Source organism: Otolemur garnettii, unplaced genomic scaffold, assembly GCF_000181295.1.
Source record: "Otolemur garnettii isolate 467f Iridium unplaced genomic scaffold, OtoGar3 scaffold00158, whole genome shotgun sequence".
Classification (NCBI taxonomy): Eukaryota; Metazoa; Chordata; class Mammalia; order Primates; family Galagidae; genus Otolemur; species Otolemur garnettii.
Genome location: NW_003852553.1, coordinates 4,103,009 through 4,113,325, shown reverse-complemented (window position 1 = coordinate 4,113,325; position 10,317 = coordinate 4,103,009). Strand labels below are relative to the sequence as shown.

The 10,317-nt window shown below is 41.6% G+C and overlaps 1 non-coding gene and 1 pseudogene across 1 annotated transcript; both read left to right on the top strand.

Annotated features, from left to right (window-relative positions):
- Positions 1-5,577: 5,577 nt before the first annotated feature.
- Positions 5,578-6,227, top strand: LOC100942762 (annotated as a pseudogene).
- A 3,926-nt stretch (positions 6,228-10,153) lies between these two features.
- LOC111728443 lies at positions 10,154-10,317 on the top strand. The gene has a single exon (XR_002775733.1). It is a non-coding gene; the product is annotated as a U1 spliceosomal RNA (small nuclear RNA).

Sequence of the window (10,317 nt, the reverse complement as noted above, 5' to 3'; positions counted from 1 at the left end):
CTTATTCTGGTTAAGATGGAGTAAGCACATTCTAGTCGAGCCTGCTTCTCCCACTAAATGCAGCTAAAAATCCTGGGCAGAGTGCAAAGAACAGCTTATCTGAGGACTCTGAAAGATAAATGGTGGCAGGCAGCCTGGGGAAGAACACCAGACCTCAAAGTATGACCAATCCAGTGAGGAGATTCCTGGGTTTGTTTTACACCCATATCTCCAAGCCTCTTTTCAAAGGCAGTACAAATCCCAGAAGTGTACACCAGATGGGAACAGAAAGAGCTCCAAGATAAGCATTCTGTTTCTGGTCCAAAGAATGGGAAGGGATGGCCCCTGGGGACAGAGAAAGTGGAGTAATAACCTTTATCTCCAGCCCCAACTCAACGCCCAGGCAAGCCCCAGTCCCAAAGCTGTAGTCCTACAACTGTAGCAATGACAACAGCGGCTAAGAAGTTTCCCCACACTGCTGACCAGAGAAATTCTTCTCTCTGCCCAGATGAACTGTGGCACAAAAAGCATGAAGGAAATTTCCATTACTTTTTCTCTTTCTATATACCCTCCTGCAGCTTCATCCCAGAAGCAGATCCGGTCACAGGAATTATGTGACAGAGCAGGGAGCCTAATGTCTCTAGACAATAGACCAGGACCTTAGGACTAGAGAGGGCAGAGTGACTGCAAAGAGAAGAGCGCTCTGGCTTGGCGCCCATAGCACAGTGGTTACAGGGCCAGCCACATACACGGAGGGTGGAAGGTTTGAACCCGGACCGGACCAGCTAAACAACGACAACTGCAACAAAAAATAGCCAGCACCTGTAGTCCCAGCTACTAGGGAGGCTGAAGCAAGAGAATCACCTAAGCCCAAGAGCTGGAGGTTGCTGTGAGCTGTGAGACTCTGTTTCTAAAAAAATAAATAAATAAAAAGAATTTCTTAGCATAGGAAGAACAAGGAAAATCTCAGTAACTCACAACAGAAAAGACATGTCAACTCTGAGATGGCTCAGATGTTGGGATGATCAGAAAGGACTTTAAAGTAGGAATTATAACCAAGAGTAAGGGCAAATACTCTTGGAGTGATAGAAAGTGTCATTAGAGAATTAGAAGGTATAAAAACTAACCAAGTGGAAGAAATTGGGGAACTAAAACTTATAATTGAAATAAATAAAAATTCACTGAGTGGGCTCAATAAGTATGAAGATGACAGAGTAAAGAGTCAGTGAACTTGAAGATAGATCAATAGGGCAGCACCTGTGGCTCAGTGGGTAGGGTGCAGGCCCCATATACCAAGGGTGGTGGGTTTGAACCTGGCCCCAGTCAAACTGCAACAAAAAATAGTCAGGTATTATGGCGGGCACCCAAGTCTCAGCTACTTGGGAAGCTGAGGCAAGAGAATCACCTAAGCCCAGGAGTTGGAGGTTGCTGTGAGCTGTGACACCATGGCACTCTACCAAGGGCAACAAAGTAAAACTCTGTCTCCAAAAAAAAAAAGACAGATTAATAGGAAAAAAAATTTTTTTGAGACACAGTTTCACTGTGTTGCCCTAGGCTGGAGTGCATGCAATATCTTGATCATAGCTCAATAGACAGAAAGTCTTTCTGAAAGACAATAGAAATTATCTAATGTAAGCAACAGAGAGAAAAGGGTTCTTTAAAAAATGAAAATTCCTCAAGAATTTGTGGGACAATGCCACAGGACCTAATATTCATGTTATTGGAATCCTAGAAAGAGAGGTGAAGGAGTATGTTGCAGAAAAAAATATCTGAAGAAATAATACCTGAAAAGTTTCTAAATTCTAAAGAAGGCATGAGGGCTGGACACAGTGGCTCATGCCTGTAATCCTAGCACTCTGGGAGGCTGAGGCAGGTAGATTGCTTGAGCTGACGAGTTCAAGACCAGCCTGAGCAAGAGCGAGGCCTCATCTCTAAAAACAGCAGGGCATTGTGGCAGACACCTGTAGTCCCAACTACTTGGGAGGCTGAGATAAGAGAATCACCTGAGCCCAAGAGTTTGAGGTTGCTGTGAGCTATCATGCCACAACACTCAACCCCAGGGCCCAGAGTGAAACTCTGTCTCAAAAAAAAGTAAAAAATACAAAAAAAAAAAATGAGCTTAAAATTCCATGAAGCTTAACAAAACCAAAACAGGATAAACTCAAAGAAATCTACCCCAGATATATAATCAAGATTCTGAAAAGCAAAGACAAAGAAAAAAATTTAAAGCAAAGAGAAGCAAAGCATTAGATATAGGTAAATCATTATTCAAATGACTGAAGATTTCTCATTAGAAACTCTGAGGCCAGATGGTTTTAAAATGACATTTGTAAAATACTGTAAAAGGCTGAGTACAATGGCTCATATCTATAATCCCCAAAATTTGGGAGATGAAGGCAAGCAGATTGCTGAACACTGGGAGTTTGAGACCAACCTGGACAACATAGTGAGACCCCATCTCCAACAAAAACAATAAGGCTGTACAAGGAAAAAAACTATCAATCCAGAATTCCATATCCAATGAAAACATTCTTCAGGAATGTGCACAAAATAAAGACACTTTTAGACAAAGGAAAACTAAGAAAATATGCCACGAGCAGGTCTCCTCTAAAAGAAAGACTAAAGGAACTTCAGACAAAAGGGAAATGATACCAAAGGGATATATGGAACTTTAGGAATGAATGAAAAGCAGTACAAATGGTAAATAGCTGAGTAAATAGGATAAACTAGTCTTCTGTTAAATTCTTTAAAATACATATAACAATTGAATGCAAAAATTATGACACTGGGAGGTTATTGTATATAGATGTAATATTTATGATAACAACATAGAGAAGAGGGTAAAAGATCTTAGTAATAAGTTTTCTACATTCCTCTTGAAATGGTAAAATATTAGTTGTCATTAGACTGTGAAAATTTATGTATGTGTATTACAATCCCTAGAGCAACCATTTAAAAAACTACATGGACAATGAAATACAGTCAAAGACCTGACACATAAATTAAAATGGGATATTTTAAAATATTCAAATAATCCACATGGAGGCATAAAAGGAGAAACAGGGTAACAAAGAAAAAGGAGTTAAACAGAGAAAAACAAATGACATGGTAGATCAAAACCTAAATGTAGGCTCGGCACCTGTAGCACAGTGGTTATGGTGCCAGCCACATACACCGAAGGTGGCGGGTTTAAACCCAGCCCAGGCCAGCTAAACAACAATGACAACTGCAACAAAAAATAGCCGGGCGTTGTGGCAGGCGCCTGTAGTCCCAGCTACTTGGGAGGCTGAGGCAAGAGAATCTCTTAAGCCCAGGAGTTGGAGGTTGCTATGAACTGTGATGCCAAGGCACTATAACAAGGGTGATATAGTGAGACTCTGTCTCAAAAACAAACAAACCAAAAAAAAAAAAAAAACCTAAATGTATTCGTAGTTAAGTGAAATGTTACTGACTAAAAACAGATTTTAAAAACCAAATTGGATTGACGTTTAAAAAACAAGAATGAGGCTCGGCGCCTGTAGCACAGTGGTGAGGGTGACAGCCACATACACTCAGCATGGCAGGTTCGAACCTGGCCCAGGACAGTTAAACAATAATGGCAACTGCACTCTACCAAGATATCTATCTTGGTTAAATATCTACCAAGGGTGACATAGTGAGACTCTGTCTCAAAAAAAAAAAAAAAAAAAAACAAGAACAAAGGGTCAGCACCTGTAGCACATTGGTTACAGTGCCAGCCACCTACACCAAGGCTGGTGGGTTCAAACCCAGCCTGGGCCAGTTAAAACAATGACAACTGCAACAAAAAAAATAGCCAGGCTTTGTGGCAGGCATCTGTAGTCCCAGCTAGTTGGGAGGCTGAGGCAAGAGAATCACTTAAGCCTAAGAGTTGTAGGTTGCTGTGAGCTATGATGCTACAGCACTCTACCGAGGGTGACATAGTAAAACTCTGCCTCAAAATAAATAAATAAATAAATAGAAATGAGAACCAAGTATATCCTAAGAAATCCATTTACCATATAAATGATATGAGCAAGTTAAAAGTAAAAGGACAGACAAAGTGATACTATGCAATCATTAAAAGAAAGCCAGGCCAGGCACCACATCTCATGCCTGGGATCCTAGCACTTTGGACGGCCAAGGCAGGTGGATTGCTTGAACCCAGGAGTTCCAAACCAGGCTGAGCAAGAGTGAGACCTGTCTCTAGTAAAAATAGAGAAATGAACCAGGTGTTGTGGTGGGCGCCTGTAGTCCCAGCTACTCAGGAAGCTGAGGCAGGAGGATAGCCTGAACCCCAGAAGTCTAAGGTTGCTGTGAGGTAGGTGGAGGCCACAGCACTGAAGCCTGGGGCAACAGAGCAAGACTCTGTGAAGAAAAAAAAAAAAGGAAAGAGGGAAGCCAGTGAGTCAGCCAGAGTGGCTATAATAGTATCAAACAAAGTAGACTTCAGAGCAAGAAAGATTACCAGGAATAAAAAGAGACATTACAAAATGATAAAAGGGCCAATTAGCCAAGGAGACATAACAATCCTAAATATGTACAAGCGTAGAAATCTAAAATATGGGCAGCAAAACCTGATAGAACTGAAAGAAGTGGAGATGGCTTGGTGCCCATAGCACCGTGGTTACAGCGCCAGCCATACACGACAGAGGTGGCAGGTTCTAACCTGGCCCTGGCCGGCTAACCAACAGTGAGAACTGCAACCAAAAAATAGCCAAGCATTGTGGCTGGCGCCTGTAGTCCCAGCTACTTAGGAGGCTGAGGCAAGAAAATCGCTTAAGCCCAAGAGTTGGAGGTTGCTGTGAGTTGTGACGCCATGGTACTCTCCCGAGGGCCACATAGTGAGACTCTGTTTCAAAAAAAAAAAAAAAGAAAAGAAAGAAGTGGAGATGAATCTATAGTTATTCATACTCCTTTCTCAGTAACTGATAGAACAAGTAGAGGGAAAGTAGCCAGGATATAAAAGAACTGAGCAACACCAGCAAACAACTGATCTAATCAACAATTGCAGAGCATACAACAGCAGAATATACACTTTTCAAGTATATATGAAGAATTCACCAAAATAGACCACACCTTGTGTCATAAAATAAATCCTTACTTTTATCTTTTTTCTTTTTCTTTTCTTTTCTTTCTTTCTTTTTTCTTTTTTTTTGAGACAGAGTCTCACTCTGTCACTCTGGGTAGAGTGCTGTGGCATCATCATAGTTCACAGCAACCTCAAACTCCTGGGCTCAAGCAATCCTCTAGCTTCAGCCTTCCAAGTAGCTGGGGCTACAGGCGTCTGCCACAATGCCCGGCTAGATTTTCTATTTTTAGTAGAGCATGGTCTCCCTCTTGCTCAGGCTGGTCTCAAACTCCTGAGCTTAAGCAATCCACCCCCCTCACCCCGGGCCTCCCAGAGTTCTGGGATTACAGAGATGAGCCCCCAAGTCTGGCCTATAAAACAAATCTCAACAGATGTAGGAGACTTAAAAATCATATAGAGTATGTTCTTTCTTCACAATAAAACTAAACCAGAATTAATAATGGATCTCTAGAAAATCCAGAGGCTACTCATCCCTGCGTATGAGAGCGTGCTGTGTTGTTACTTTTGAAATGATTGGTGGGGAACAGCCACAGGTGCCACTGAGGTTGCTGTCCCTGGAGCAGGGCATCAACCTGTGTGCGAGCACCAAAATCGTGGTTTGAGTTCTTTTCATTTGGCATCAGCAACATTTTATATCAATGTGGCACCTATACATCTGAAACCTTTGCTCCAGTACAGAAATATGGACTCACCTTGCTTGTAACTACTGATCTGGAACTCAAAAAATACCTAAACAATGTGGTACAACAACTAAAAGATTGGTTGTACAAGTGTTCAGTTCAGAAACTGGCTGTAATTATCTCAAATATTGAAAGTGGTGAGGTCCTTCAAAGATGGCAGTTTGATATTGAGTGTGACAAGACTACAAAAGATGATAGTGCACCCAGAGAAAAGTCTCAGAAAGCTATCCAGGATGATATCCATTCAGTGATCAGACAGATCACAGCTACAGTGACATTTGTGCCACTGTACTATTGGAAGTCTCTTGTTCATTTGACCTACTAATCTATACAGACAAAGATTTGGTGGTACCTGAAAAATGGGAAGAGTCTGCACCCCAGTTCATTACCAATCTGAGGAAGTCTGCCTTTGTTCATTTACCACTACAATCTGCAAAGTAAATAGCATGGTGGCCTACAGGATTCCTGTCAATGACTGAGAATGAGATGAGCAATCTTGTCGTATGTAATTTTTAAATGTGGTTTTCCTGAAACCAAGTCAACCATAGTTGAATGTTTTATTTCATTGGTTAATTGTTAGATGAGGAAAACCACTGTTATGCTTTACTGAACTATGTGGAATTGTCCCATTTGGGGGGGTACCTGTTTGACTTAATCATAGGATTGACATAGTGAGTTTATTACACATTGTGCAAAGGGAACCAGCAAATTTTTGTCAGCATTGTAATGTTAATTTATTTAAAGGCGGTAACCATAGGTGGAAAAACTTGCTATAAAGCTATAGGCTTTCCTAAATCAGACATTTTGGTCAAGTAGCTTGACTCCACATAGGTAGGGAGAATTTTTTTTCTTTTTTTTTTGCAGTTTTGGCCGGGGCTGGGTTTGAACCTGCCACCTCTGGCATATGGGGCCAGCGCCCTACCCCTTTGAGCCACAGGCACCGCCCCAGGAGAAATTTAAATATATAAAATACAGCAAAAGAAGAATGACTATTCAGAATCTTTGTTTAAGTCCTGAAAGTAACCTATAATCCATGTGTAAAGAGATATTGCTTTATTAGGCCCTTTTGTCATTTATTTTATTGTATATTTTCCATATTGAATACATTTTCATTGATTTTTAAATCGAACCTATGAAGCAATGGGTATTTCTGCTGTTTAATTTACTGTGATACAGAACTCTTACAATTTTTGGTCTGTGTTTTATAAAATCAAGCTTTAAATGAAAATAAGGAAATAAAGTTTAATTTGTATATAAGTTGTTTTAAAATATTTTGATATTTATGTGGTATTAATACAATTAAATGAAGGAATAGAGGGAAAAGATATCTAAAATGTCCCCCACATACTTAGAAGTTAAACAGCACATGTTTAACTTACAGGCCAAAAAGAGACCCTGAAGAGAAATTAGAAATTATTTTTAACTGAATGAAAATGAAAATACAACATAACAAAATTTGTGGGATGCAGCTAAAGCATAGTGCTCAGAGGGAAATGCATAGCACTAGATGTTTCTGTTAAAAAAAAGAATAAAGGTCTCAAATCAATGAACTTAATGTCCATATTAAGAAACTAGAAAAAGACGAGTAGAGTAAACCCAAAGCAAGCAGAAGGAAGGAAATAATAATAAAGATAAAGACAGAAATCAATGACATTAAAAACACAAAAGCTAATAGCGAAAAATTAATGAAACCGAAAGCTAGTTCTTTGAAAAAAATCAATAAAATTGATAAACTCCTAAACACACTGGCAAAGTAAATAAAGAAAGACACAATTACCAATATCAGAAATAAAGCAGTGGCTATTACAATAGATATCACAGACATTAAAAGGATAATAAGGTTTCATTTGTTTGTTTGTTTTAGAGTAGAGTGCGGTGGTGTTGATACAGGACAAATGGCATCCCAGCCAGCTGGTGGAGCGGAGGGGCACGGACCTGCTACCTCCACCTTGGCAATGTTGGTTCAGTGGCAGCAAGCAGCAGAACCAGCAGGCTGGAGGGTGGGCAGGGGGTCCCCATTTCCTAGGCCTGGGAATAAAAGGGATTATAGCCATTCATTTGCAACCCAGACATGTTGTTCCAGACATGTCCCAAACACACTAAATGTAACTACCTAGCCCCGCTAAATGTAACTACCAAGGGCCAGACATGCCCCAAACACAATGCCCCAGACATGTTGTTCCAGACATATCCCAGACAGATGTCCCAGACCCACTAAATGTAACTACCTAGCCCTGCTAAATGTAACTACCAAGGGGCCAGACATCCCCCAAACACAATGCCCCAGACATGTTGTTCCAGACATGTCCCAGACAGATGTCCCAGACACGCTAAATGTAACTACCAAGCCCTGCTAAATGTAACTATCGAGGGCCCCCAGGAATATATATATACTCCTAAACAAAGAGCTTACAGACAGACAGAGAAGGAGAGAGAGCTCTGGCACTTCTGTATTCTTTTCTGTAAATAAATCCTGTCTTACCACTGATCTGTGGTCCACGGATTCATTCTTCGAATCCCCAAGACCAAGAACCTACTGAACAGCAAAATTCTGGTATCAGCGTCACAGCTCACGGCAACCTCCAACTCCTGGACTTAGGCGATTCTCTTGCTTCAGCCTCCCTAGTTAGGACTTACAGGCGCATGCCAGAATGCCCAGCTATTTTTTTGTTGCAGTTTCGTTAGGGCTGGCTTCAAACTCGCCACTCTGGGTATAAGGGGCCGGCGCCCTACCCACTGAGCTGCAGGCATCACCCAAAAAGATAATAATGTTATACTACAAACAACTCTATGTACGTGAATTTGACAAATTACCTGAAATGGGCCAATTTCTGGAAAGCCATAAACTACCCAAGAGAAAAGAGATTAAGTGGAATAGTCCTTTGTCTAATAATGAAACTGAATTTGTGGTTAAAAACCTTCCCAAGGCTGGGTGCGGTGGCTCAAGCCTACCAGCACTCTGGGAGGCCGAGGCAGGTGGATTGCTTGAGCTCAGGAATTCAAAACCAGCCTGAGCTAGAGTGAGACCCCCATCTTCAAAAATAGCTGAGTGTTGCAGTGGGTACCTGTAGTCCCAGCTACTCGGGAGGCTGAGGTAAGAGGATTGCTTGAGCCCATACAGTCATAGTTTGCTATGACACCAGGGCACTCTACCAAGGGAGACTGAAAAAAAAAAAAACCTTCCCACAAGGAAAACAAAATGCATCACAGACCCAAATGTAAAAGTATAAAACTTTTAGAAGAAAACAAGACACCTATAGTCCCAGCTACTTGGAAGGCTGAAGCAGGCAGGAGGATCACTTGAGCCCAAGATACTGAGGTTGCTGTGAGCTATGACAGTGCTATGGCACTCTACCCAGGGCAACAGAGTAAGACTCTGTCACCAAAAACAAAACAAAACAAAACAAAAAAAGAAAGAAAGAAAACAGGAGAAAACGTTTGTGACCCAGATAGAGTTAAGAGTTAGGCATGTGACCAAAAGTCAATTCACAGAAGATAAAATCAGTAAACTGGACTTCATCAAAATTAAAAATGTTTTGCGGCTTGGTGCCTGTGGCTCAAGTGGCTAAGGCGCCAGCCACATACACCTAAGGTGGTGGGTTGGAATCCAGCCCGGGCCTGCCAAAGACAACAATGCTGGCTGCAACCAAAAACTAGCCAGGTGCTGTGGCCGGCGCCTGTGGTCCCAGCTACTTGGGAGGCTGAGGCAGGAGACTCACCTGAGCCCAGGAGTTGGAGGTTGCTGTGAACTGTGATGCCACAGCACTCTACCTAGGGGGATAGCTTGAGGCTCTGTCTCAAAAAAAAAAAGTTTTGGTTTTCAAAGACACTGCTAAGAGAATGAAAAGGTACAGAGAAAGAGAAAATATTTGCAAATCACATATCTGGCAAAGAACTTATATCCAGAATATACAGAGAACTCTGAAAAGTCAACAATTAGAAAACAAGCCAGGTGGTGCCCATAGCTCAGTGGGGAGGGCGCCAGCCACATACACCAAGGCTGGGGAATTCAAACCCGGCCCTGGCCAGTTAAAACAACTATGACAACTGCAACAACAACAAAAAATAGCTGGGCATTGTGGTGGGCTCCTGTAGTCCCAGCCACTTGGAAGGCTGAGGCAAGAGAATTGCTTATGCCCAAGAGTTTGAGGTTGTTGTGAACTATGATGCCACGGCACTCTACCCAGGGCGACAGCTTGAGACTCTGCCTCACAAAAAAAAAAAAAAAGAAAGAAAGAAAGATAAAGAAAACAAGCCAATTTTACTAAATGAACAAAAGATTTGAACAGATACTTGGCCAAAGAAAATATAGATGGCAAATAATCACAACATCACTGGCTATTAGAGAAATGCAAAAGAAAATCACAAGGAGATACCAACACAAATATTAGAATGGCTAAAATATATACTTACCTAGCAGGGGAGATACCATGATCACGAAGGTGGTTTTCCCAGGGCAACGCTTATCCATTGCACTCCAGATGTGCTGACTCCTGCAATTTCCCCAAATGTGGGAAACTCAACTGCATAATTTGTGGTGGGGGGGGACTGCATTCATGCTTTCCCCTT